Source organism: Sebastes umbrosus, chromosome 11 (assembly GCF_015220745.1).
Source record: "Sebastes umbrosus isolate fSebUmb1 chromosome 11, fSebUmb1.pri, whole genome shotgun sequence".
NCBI lineage: Eukaryota > Metazoa > Chordata > Actinopteri > Perciformes > Sebastidae > Sebastes > Sebastes umbrosus.
In genome coordinates, this window is record NC_051279.1 from 9,897,812 (window position 1) to 9,909,136 (window position 11,325).

Below are 11,325 nucleotides of genomic sequence, written 5' to 3' on the forward strand. Positions count from 1 at the left end.
TGACTCCTGAGGAGGTTGGCGTTGATGCTGCAATAGCATCAGTTATATCAGAGCTGGAGAGTATTTCTTCAATGCAAGAAGAGCAAAGAACAGCACTGAAGGTTTCTCGATGGAAAAATATGTTTTCGCTCTTATCCTGACTGGCTTCAGCAAGAGTTTGATTAACAGATGGTTCATCCAATCACATGTCAAGTACTTTTTGAAAGCGCCTGCCCTTTTCCAAACAGTTTCCAATGACGACTTCTCAAAATGGTTCTGTGAAACAACTGGCGGGTCAGGTTAGGGAAAGAGAACTGCTGTTACTAACATTAAGTCCCACACTAGAACCGCTGTATGCAGGGCTTTTGATATACAGACTATGAACTTTGCCTTGCAAAGCTAACTATTAAGTTATTAAATTGAAAATGTGCCTAAACGCTTTCCCTCTTTGAAGATGGACTTTAAATGACTTAGTATCTGGGCTGCACTGTGTCCCTGGGACAAAGTTCCACTCTTTTTGAAGAACTACAACAGTCAATTCATTTTCTACATTTTGTCATCTTTCCCCTGCAGTGTTTGTTCAGAAGGATTGTGATTAAAAGACATGTTCATTAGGATTAGGGTTCATTAAAAGGGGGGTATATCATTTTATATTATTATATTATATATTTATAGCCAAGCCAAATGTTTTGAGAAATTGGTCACAGTACACTGCAAACCTAGACAAATGTCAACCAATATAACAACAGGCAACGTTGACTCTTGAGAGAGAGAAAAAGCCGATCCTGTGAATCCAGAGTCCTCTCTGAAAAATGCAATAATAAGGACAAATGGACTTGTGACTTGGAGGACACCTTTTGGAGGGCATATTTATGACTCCTTTATAATTCAATTCCCAAGGTGAAGCACGGATCAGTAAAATATTACACAGGCTACAGGCCAGAGGCTGGTTTGTGCCTTTAAATTGTCACATTTTGATTTGTGAATCCTCAGAGAAGCCCACAGAGGACTTGCATTCATTTACGCATTATTCTGTTGTGATGTATTTTGTCTTTTATCCACGCATGAAACGTCCAATATGCCTGCTTCCCTGGGAAGAATGATGGATAGTAGTTGTCAAGCCAGGATGACGCATGGGGCCTGCAGTAAACTCTGTCACTAGCCTGTATCATCCTAAGCTCTCCAAGGTGGCTGCCGCCGATCCACATCACTCACTAATGTTGAGTTAAAAATGGCAAGGCTGACATTAAAACCCTCATAGCTAAGTACACTGGATATTGGCTGTCTGTACTCTAATAATCAATGATTTACTCGAGGCCTAACACATTAAAGTTGGCTCTAACATGGATTCATTGATTTATATTTATATTTAGCTGAGCCAGAGTAATTTACAACTAGAAAATCTGTTTTTGGTCTTATTTCAATATGAGAGTGTTATAAGTTAGCACTCTACATTTAAAGACTGATGATGGCATCTATAGAGTGCTGCAGGAATGAGTCCTAAAACCAGGAAATTAGTTGGCATTTCTGCACTTCTGGTTCCCTCGTCTGGAAGTCAATGGGTTTGTTTGAATGGGTTATTTTCAGAACCCTGACGTAAGGTCTGTGATTTTAACGTTTTGTTATACAACATAAAATATGTCAGTAAATATCTCACTCGTGAAGTTTGAAGCTTTTTCGTGTCCTAAAAAAGGCGGTTGGTAACAAGTGACTAAACAAGACTACTAAACGTCATCACGCTGAACACTAGTCCACCTTTAATCTTAGTGGTGTTGACGTTGAAGTTTTACTTCTGGCGATTTCATTTACGCTTCAAAAATCATAAAAGTGGTGTTCATTTGTGATGTGAAGATTATCTTGCTGAACAAAACACGTAAGTATCATAAACACTTGTTTGCCACAGAGCTTATTTTCTGCAATAATCCAAAATCTAACAGAATAACCCCATTTACTTTTTGTCAAGGGAACCAGTGAGATGCTAACTTCCAGATTGGCCTACAAAAATACGTCATCCCTGCAGCACTCTATTGAGCCAGTCAGTAGTATCATTTAATTAAAGTTTCACCAAAAAACTGTTCAGTTTGAAGGGTAATTGCATTCGTGTGGCCATGTGAAATGTTTTTCTATCGAAATTCTGACTTGGTAGTGTGAGCACAATTGTCAACCACCAGGCTTTCAGTAATGCAACACAGTTAAAAAGACATTGTTATGAAGGCAGCTTCTCTATCTTATTCTGCTCCCTCTTCTGCCACAGTTATCTGAAGCCCTCAAGTTGTTTCAGACCTGCTATTCCTCACCTGTCCACCAGCCGTCACTGATGAGTTTTTTATGCTCCTAGTCACCTGTTATAGAGGACAACTTACAGTTGTTGCCTTGTTGTTACAGCCTTCATTGTGTCTGCTTATACGACCATCGACCTGCCTTTTGACAACTACTTCTTGCCTGCCTTAAAGGTGCTAAATATGGGGAGCATTTATATTGCCTCTCAACGCCTCTCAGCATGCTCAAAATGCTTTACGCTACATGCCAACATTTACCCATTCACACACACACATTCATAGGCTGCCATACAAGATGCCACCTGCTCCTCAGGATGTAAACTAATGCTCACTCACGCACACTCTCACACCATTGGCAAAGCCAGCAATTTGGAGCTCAGTATCTTGCCCAAGGACACTTTGGCATGTGAACTAGAGGAGCCGGGGATCAAACCACCGGTCTTCCGATTAGTGGACGACCCGCTCTATCTCCTGAGCCACAGCTGCCCCAACAAAGATGTCAACAAAGCAAGGAGAAGCTCTGACTACAACACACACAGAGGGAGAGTGACTTCATTCTCTGCTAGGGTAGACATTATTCCACTATATCTTCACATAGCAAATAGTTGTTTGCAGCCATTACACAGGTCTTAATCTCCACCTTTGATGGAAGTTGAAAAGGTTGTTGCATTGTCAAGAAATCAAACACGAGACTTGAGCACGTCGTCTGAGAATTCTAGCACTGATGCAATAATGCTATCTTGCGACTGAATGGACAGCAGATATTAGTTGGTACCCTAGAGGCCCAGTTCCTCTGTGTAGTCACACACCCGGCACTGCTGATAGTCTCGCTACTGGGCAGAGCGCTCCTCCACTCCCGATGAGCTGCTCTTTTCATCTTTGTATTTTTGTTACAACAAAAAAATGTAGCCACTTTGGCAAGTCAAGCACAGCGAGGCAGGATCCTGTCAAGTTATTGTTTACTTTTGGCAGCATCATGCTCTAGTTCCATGGACTTGTCTATGCTCAGATCTCAGCGCTCCCTCTGAGAGACCAGTTTAACAACATTTTGCAAGAGTGAAATGTGGCTAGAAAAACAAAGGTGTGTTTTTACTTCCTGACTAACATGTTAAAGCTGAAGTAGATTATTAGTAGTTATTTTTATAAAACGGTCGCTATATCGTGACAGTAGTACATGAAAAAAATCATGTGCCTCTGTGTCCTCCGGTGTCCTCCGGTGCTCCTAACGGCATCTGCAAGATTTCACAGACCGGAGGAGAACAAATATTCAGAGCTGACCTGAGATCTGCTGTTCATCTGCTGTCAATGAGAGCCAGCTGTCAATCACTCGCAAACTCCGACCAAATGGTCAAACTAGGCAGCGCTGATCAAATATGAATCAATATTATGTTACGTTAATGCCTATTTCTCTCCTCAAATGTTTTCAGAATCATCTTGTAGTGTACGGTTTAGCTGTAAAATGAGAAAGTTTGTGACCCAGCAGCCATGTTGAGATCAGGTTGAAATGGCCTGAATGAACGCCAAGTACCGGTCACATGACCGGAGCACAGCCAATAGGAACGCTCTCTCTCTGAAATGACCTGTGATTTGTCAAAGTCTTCCGTCACTGGATGGATTTTTTAAAGCCTGAAAACAGAGCCATGAGGAGGTGCAGAAGTGTAGTTATCTCTCAGAACATTTGAATTACAATATGCTGAAAGGTTATTATAGAATTTTTGCCCAATGATGCCAAAAATATTCTGCCTACGGCCACTTTAAGCATCCCTGGTTTAACTAGAAGTGAATTTAGTCAAGTGGTTTCCAACCTGTGTACTTGGAGATGGCAGGTTTACCCTGCGGGGTTGCCAGAAGATTAACAGAATAGTAGAGCAGCAAAATAGTGTTTCTGCTACCCAAAATAATGTGTCAGACCTTTCTCTAATCTTTCCTTTTTTTCTTTAGGCACAAATAAAACAAGAAAAGAAAAATGTATCTGTGGTTGAACTGGTCTCAACTGGTAGACATACAATTGGTGATGGGGAGTCGAAAGTAGGCGTTGAGTACTGACATAATGAGGCTCAGCTTCCATCAGCAGTGATTTAGAACTAATTATACTGTTAACCAGTGGTGTGTTCAGTGTTTCTTGATATGGTCTTAAATGTTCTTTAATTGCAGAGTCAGTGTTCTCATTCACGACCGCTGTTGATCAGGTATGTAGGGATGTGTGGTAGTAATTAGGGCTGTCAAAGTTAACACGATAGCACGTTAATGTAATTTCCTTATAACATGACTAATTTATTTAACCCATTAATGCAAATTGCCTTTTTTAGGTTGTAGCAGGTTCAGCTTTAGAGCTACAGTGATTTAAGTAGGAGAGATAATGTTATAAGGAAACATGCTGCATTCAAAGACTGATGCTGGTCTCTATATAGTGCTGCAGGAATGAGTCCTAAAGCCAAGAAATTAGATATAATTTTTGCATTTCCGGTTAAGATACAGATATCATATGAAACTAGACAACCTACATGCACACTTTATGATAATCACATGCTGTTTTTGTGCAAGTCATTGTCAAGTCAGCACACTGACACACTGACAGCTGTTGTTGCCTGTTGGGCTGCAGTTTGCCATGATTTGAGCATATCTTTTATGCTAAATGCAGTACCTGTGAGGGTTTCTGGACAATATTTGTCATTGTTTTGTGTTGGTAATTGATTTCCAGTAATAAATATAAACATACATTTGTATAAAGAAAGCATATTTGCCCACTCCCATGTTGAGAAGAGTATTAAATACTTGACAAATCTCCCTTTACGGGTGACAAACAATTTACTGAATATACATTTTACAATAAATGGAAATGTTCAATAACAATACTTGTACCTTTGTGTAATTCAGAAATACATTTATGCTTTGTTACACTATGACCCACGTTAAGAAATGTATAACTTTGTCGGCGGGCCTCCCGACATTTAAGAAGTACTGATGCACTACTATATGATGGAGGTGGCGTTGCAGTGTGTGTGCGTGCATCTTACTTCATAGGGCACCGGCTAACCCGTGACAGGTACATTTTGAAAAGATAAAAAATGTGCAATTAATTTGCAATTAATCGTGATTAACTATGGACAATCATGCAATTAATCACGATTAAATATTTCAATCGATTAACAGCCCTAGTTGTAATGCATTATTAAATAGAAGGAATGATTAATATGAAGAACGCAGATATACATCAACAATCCCATGTTGGAGCCTTTACATTTCATCGATGCACTCCCTCCTCATCCGAGAATTAATGCTGTTCCAGTTTCCCCTTTTGACTCGCTGCCCTTACAAACACCTCCACCCCCTGCTAAAAGTATAAAGATCAGGCGTTAATTGATGGGTTTGGATAATGCCACGGCATGAGGCCAAACATGCCCCACACAAATCACATTACTGATCAGACCAAGGGTCTAAGCCTCAAGACACATTGTAGATGAGTTTTACATAAAAAAAAACTCAATCCTCATTAATTTATGAAAAGGGCACCTCTCACAATACCATTATGTTGCCATTAGTGAGCGTGTTGTTCAGAGGAATCAATCTATTTTGTGCTATACTTGTTCAGGACTTATACATTCTTGCCTCATTATAAAAAAAAACTCCTCACCTCTCTGTTGTGGTTAATTAAAATGTTTAGATTCTACGTGATATGTCTTCAATGGGCCCTAAATGCTGTAGGTGCTTTGTGTATTTAAATTAACTTTAATGCAGAAGCAATAATAATACAATTTTATTAAATTTTGTTTAAGGTAAAGCTGGTTGTGCAGTCTCTGGTGTGCTTCTAATGGGAGCATATCAATATCTATGTTGTCAGAGATTATCACCTTGATTTAAATTCTCTCGCTTGTCTTTAAGGGAGTGATCTGTTTACCTGTCTGTGTGTGTTTTCAGCCTATCTTTAGAACTGTATTTTTATCTTGCTCTCATTCTGTCTGTCTGTAAACCAAGAAGCTCGTCTGTTTGCCCGTCTCTCTGTTTGTCTACTTGTCTGTTTGTGACCCATCAGCCGCTCAGTGATAACCCTATCTCTTAAACACGGCATGCAACGCACCTTTTCTTTGTTGCTCAAAATAACACTCTGGGTTGGAAATGATCTGTCCAACTGCCACTGTGGCTGGTGGATTCCAAAATCTACCAGCCACTCGATAGTTTACTATTGGTTTTGTTTGGCTGGTGAGTGAAGCAAATCTAGCAGCCACTGTGCATATTTACCCGCATTTGGCTGTTGGCTTGAGCTAATTTCCAACCCTTCACTCATTTGTCAGGTTTTTATGAACTTTTATCTATTTCACTTTCAAGGACAGTTGAGGGAAAGTGGTGGTTGTTGGTGGAGGAGGAGGTAGCAGGGGGGTGACAGGACTCATGGCAGGCAGTAGAGGCTTTGTGATCACCATTATGCCCTCCAACCAATCTCTATGATGAGCACACTCTCCGGTCCCAGTTTCAGAATAAAGAGGAAAATTTGGACTTTTGGCCTGTTTGTGTCCTTAATGCCTACAGTAAATTTGCTGTTGGGCTTGTTACACAATACACAAATTACATGACTGATAAACAAAGAATGCTACTAATGCTCAATGCGTCATTATTTTCTACTCCTTCTGTTTTTTTAATCTTCCACTTCTGCAATATTATATGGGTAGGGCTGTCCTGATTACCATTTTTGGGGTTTCGAAGCTACGGTGAGTAATATTTGAAAGTATTTGGAGCTTCGCTTTGCGGCGCGACAGACTGACATGTTCTTCTGCCTGTTTTTCTCCATCTCCCCCCGTTTCAGTGCCCGGGACAATGCCACTGTCGCACCACCGCACACACAAACCTTTACATGCAACAAACAGCGATATCTGTCTGAGAATAAGTAATAATAATGAATGTTGAATATGAATTGTGGGATTATTCCTTATTTCAGGTGTTATTTGGGGATTTATACACAAAACAAACATTTGATACTGATTTGGAGGTAGATTACCATGGCAATGGTCGAAGCTTCGAAGCTTCATAGCATTCAGTTCAGCCCTATACGGGTGTAAAGTTTGTAGTATCATCAAGACGTAAATCCACTCTTTAAACAGTCCACACAATACACCTTTCTCACGGCTGTGTGAGGTGTTGACACATGGGTGTATCTACTAACATTAATACTAATTGCATTCCATTAACAGTAGGCGTTCCAGTGTCAGAGCTCTGGGTGTATGCCAGCCTATTTAGAAAATCTGAGTGTATGCCAGCCTATTTAGAAAATCAAATGACAGACATCATTGATTTACTTTTAATAAAAAGCTGATTTCCTTTGGGTGTTATAGTTTCGAGTAACAACGGGAAGAAATATGTGTTTTAAACTGCTTCAAAATCAAACATGAATTACAAAAATGGGAAAGATTGATTCTACAAAATGTTTCTGCATCAGATTTCAAATACAAATCTGGTTTCGTCTCACCCTGAGACTTGATCCGGAGCCAGCATCTGCACAGTCCAACCTGTGCTCGCTGAATAAGATCAAAGTTTTCACTCAGTCTTTGTGACTCAAACAGGCTGGTGAGGTGAGAGCTGCAAGATACATTTGATTTGCTGCGACAGAGCAAAGGATGATTCATTGATGATGTTCTTGAAGTGCAAGAGCCCACAGAAGTACATCACATCTCCTCAGTTTGTGTCCAACAACATCAAAGCCTTTGCTCCTCTCAGTGATGCCACCACTGTGAATTAATTTTGGCGACAAGAGGAAAAGGAGAGGATCTCTCACAATGAATTTCACTGCCGCGTAGAGTGAAAACAAGGAACCATACTGGAGATGGTGTCAAACTGTGCAGCAAAAGATAGATTTAATTGATTACTGTGTTTTTGCTTGAAACCCAAGTTAACTCATAATGTTTTCATGTGCTAGTTTGCCAGGTTGAGGTTGGTGCCATTTTAATTTGATCAAGACTGTTGGGGCCTTCAAATGGAGTCATGATCACATGAGTCCAAATCAAAGTCCAACTGGGTTTTCATACATTTGAAATGAGATAAACCAGAAATATTTTCTGAAGTTCATAATAACTGATGTTTTTAAAGTTGGCAACTGGACTTTTGTTATTCCTCAACATGGTTTTGAAATGCAGAAAAACATCAAATAATTCCCTGGTTTTCAAAAGACAATAAAGTTGTCTCTCGCAGTGTCCATTTTTGTTTTCTAACAACTGTGTTGTCACACGTTCAACCCCTTGAAGATCAAGCACATCACGTACTCAAATTCCCATGTCAGAAACAATTCTACATGTTCCATTTAAAGCCAACATAATCTCTGGGGTTTACAAGTGAGGCAGGGCCTTTATTGTTTTGCAGCCAGGTGGCATAATGTAATGACACCGGTAACAGAAGAGTAGTCAAACAACGGCCTAATTAAAATCAACCATCGGAGCAAATCACTGCCAGGATGTTATTGCCTACAATAAGGTGTCACTGACCATAACCCACTGAAAACCGACAACAGCTGATGATAGACAGATTGTGTTCACAAATCAGTATGTGCAATATTAGGAAAATACTGAAATCAATAAGGAGTTAAATGAGATTAGTATAAGCAGATTGTCTTTGCTTTGGTGGAACAATCTCTGCTTTACATGTTATTCTTGCAAAGGCAATTCGAGTAGAGGCTGCCTTTATGAGACATATTTAACAAGAACTTCATCCATTTAAAGTCTGCCAGTCTGTTTGAGATTAGATTGATCGCTTCTTTTGTGTTTGTAATGGTTTTAATCTGACTATGTTTAAATTACATTGCTTTGCACTGGAATAGCAGCACCCTAATTATGAGTTACAACAAATTGCTTAAAACCACTTTTTTTCCCACATATATAGTTTTAACACTGAACTAAAAGTCAGCAAAATCAATTTTTACCGTATAACTCCTAACTGCAACTTCTCATTTATTCAGGGAAGGGAAAACACTTTGGTTGAACTGCTCACAACTCAAAGAAATATTAGATAAAAGGAGTCACAGAGAAGTTGCTTCGTTTTCGGGGAAATGAGCCAGTGGGGACAATCCCAATTGAGGAATACTAAGAACAATTTTTTAACATTTCATTGCAAGAAACCTGAAAGCTGTAAACACATGAAAGTGAGGACACTTTCTTTTGATTATTTTTTTTGGGCATTTTCAATCCTTTATTGATAGGAGAGTGGATAGTCTAGAAAGGGGGATAAAGAGAGGAGGCGACATGCGGAAATGGTCGCAGGTCAGACTCGAACCCAGGCCGCCGCTGATACCATTTTTTCCTTCCCGATACCAATTCCAATACCTGAACTTGCGGTATCGGCCGATACCAAAAAACTATCCAATACAAGCATGATTGATATTGATGTGACATGATTACTATTAGAATTGATTTCCGGTTAAACAAGTTGATTTTTTTCTGAGTTAATAAATATCAGTATCGGATTGGTGCATAAACTGGTGTACTCGCCGATACCAATTCCGAATTTTGGGCAGTATCGGAAAGGCGTCCGATACTGGTATCGGTACAACTCTAAACATTAATGCAGAATAGTTTTGTGAATACATTTAGCATATTTGTAGGAGTTCTTGTACATACTTATACAGAAAAAACAGGTAATGGGATAAATTTACCAGGCATAGGTTATTGACAGAGAAAAGAACATTTTGGTCTAGATTTTTCAATCCGCTGCTGTACGTCAGTAAGAAAGTGCGAAAAAGGAAAGGGAAAACCAAAATCACGTTCGCTTCTCCAAGTCCTGATTTTACAAATGAACAGATTCCAAAAGGCATGCTACATTATGAACAAACTGATGCCCTAACAAAATATAATGTATCCAATTGTATCAAAGCAGGGAAAGGGTGAGGGTTATGAAAAAAATATTTAAGTACAGTACTGCTTTTTCAAAGACGTAAAAAACAGCCCTCGACCATCGAAGGGCAAGCAGGAGTTTTTAAACTGGCTGGTAGTCATTTTAAAACACCCACAGAGTTCAATTTCCAAGAATGTATTTGGTCAAGGACAGCCCTATTACCGAGAGTTCCAACATCCTCAACTGAGTCACTTTATCAAGTTGTAAATCTGAACAATGCCCTTTTGTCATGGCTGTGTGACGTGTTGAAACATGACACGCGTATCTAATAATTAATAATAATTAATTAATAGCATTCCATTCACAGTAGGTGTTCGAATGTCAAAGCTTTGGGTGTACGCTAGCACATTTAGAAAATTAAATGAAACAGTCATCATTAATTTACTATTGTATTTCCTGCTCATCAAAGTCGTAATGTCTTACATAAGAGTCATCTATTGGCATTCCTCAAATGCTCAGTGCTTTTATGTGCTGCCATGACAACGGATTACGTATAAACAGGACAAGAAGCTAGGCACTAAAAATATTACTCAACATGTTATCACTGAGATGTGTTTTACGTATGCATGTTTATTGTTACTACATAAAGCAATTTGTATATATCTGTTATTTCCCTGGTTTTAAATATATTAAAATAGTATTTATTGTGTTCATCTAATATTTAAAACTTACAGACAACCAGCAAGTTAAGTGTATTTTCAACCATTATCAAACTTTTGCTACACTACATCAGCCAACCATGCTATACTATAAGTTACATTTAATTTAATAATTCTTACTAAACAGGCTCCTGTATTGACATTAACTTTGGAAAGAACATTTCAATTTGACTATAACAAAAAATCAACGTTGTACTTTAGGACAGTAGACATGTTGGAGTACCAGCACTACACAGTATCAGCAGATCCAGTATGAGACAACAACTGATGACAACTGAACAGGCCTTAGATTCTGTTCGTGTGTACACAAGCCAATTAATAATTAGAGAAAAAACTGATATTAAGTCTGCAATTGAGTTTCTCTTCCAAGAAAGCAAAACAAAAGACATTGCCAGCTCATTTTGAATCATTGCTCTAATACTATAATTACTGCAACAAGAACACCAATTACATAACCATTCATACATTTATTCATTCAGCTGTTCGTTTGCTCATTACCAAAACTGTGTGATAACAATGTCTACGAGTCAACATCA

General features: G+C 39.0%; 1 long non-coding RNA gene across 4 annotated transcripts in view; it reads right to left on the minus strand.

The window, feature by feature from the left end:
- The window catches only part of LOC119497511, a 116,970-nt gene that overhangs the window by 64,510 nt on the left and 41,135 nt on the right, over positions 1 to 11,325 (minus strand). The window lies entirely within an intron of this gene.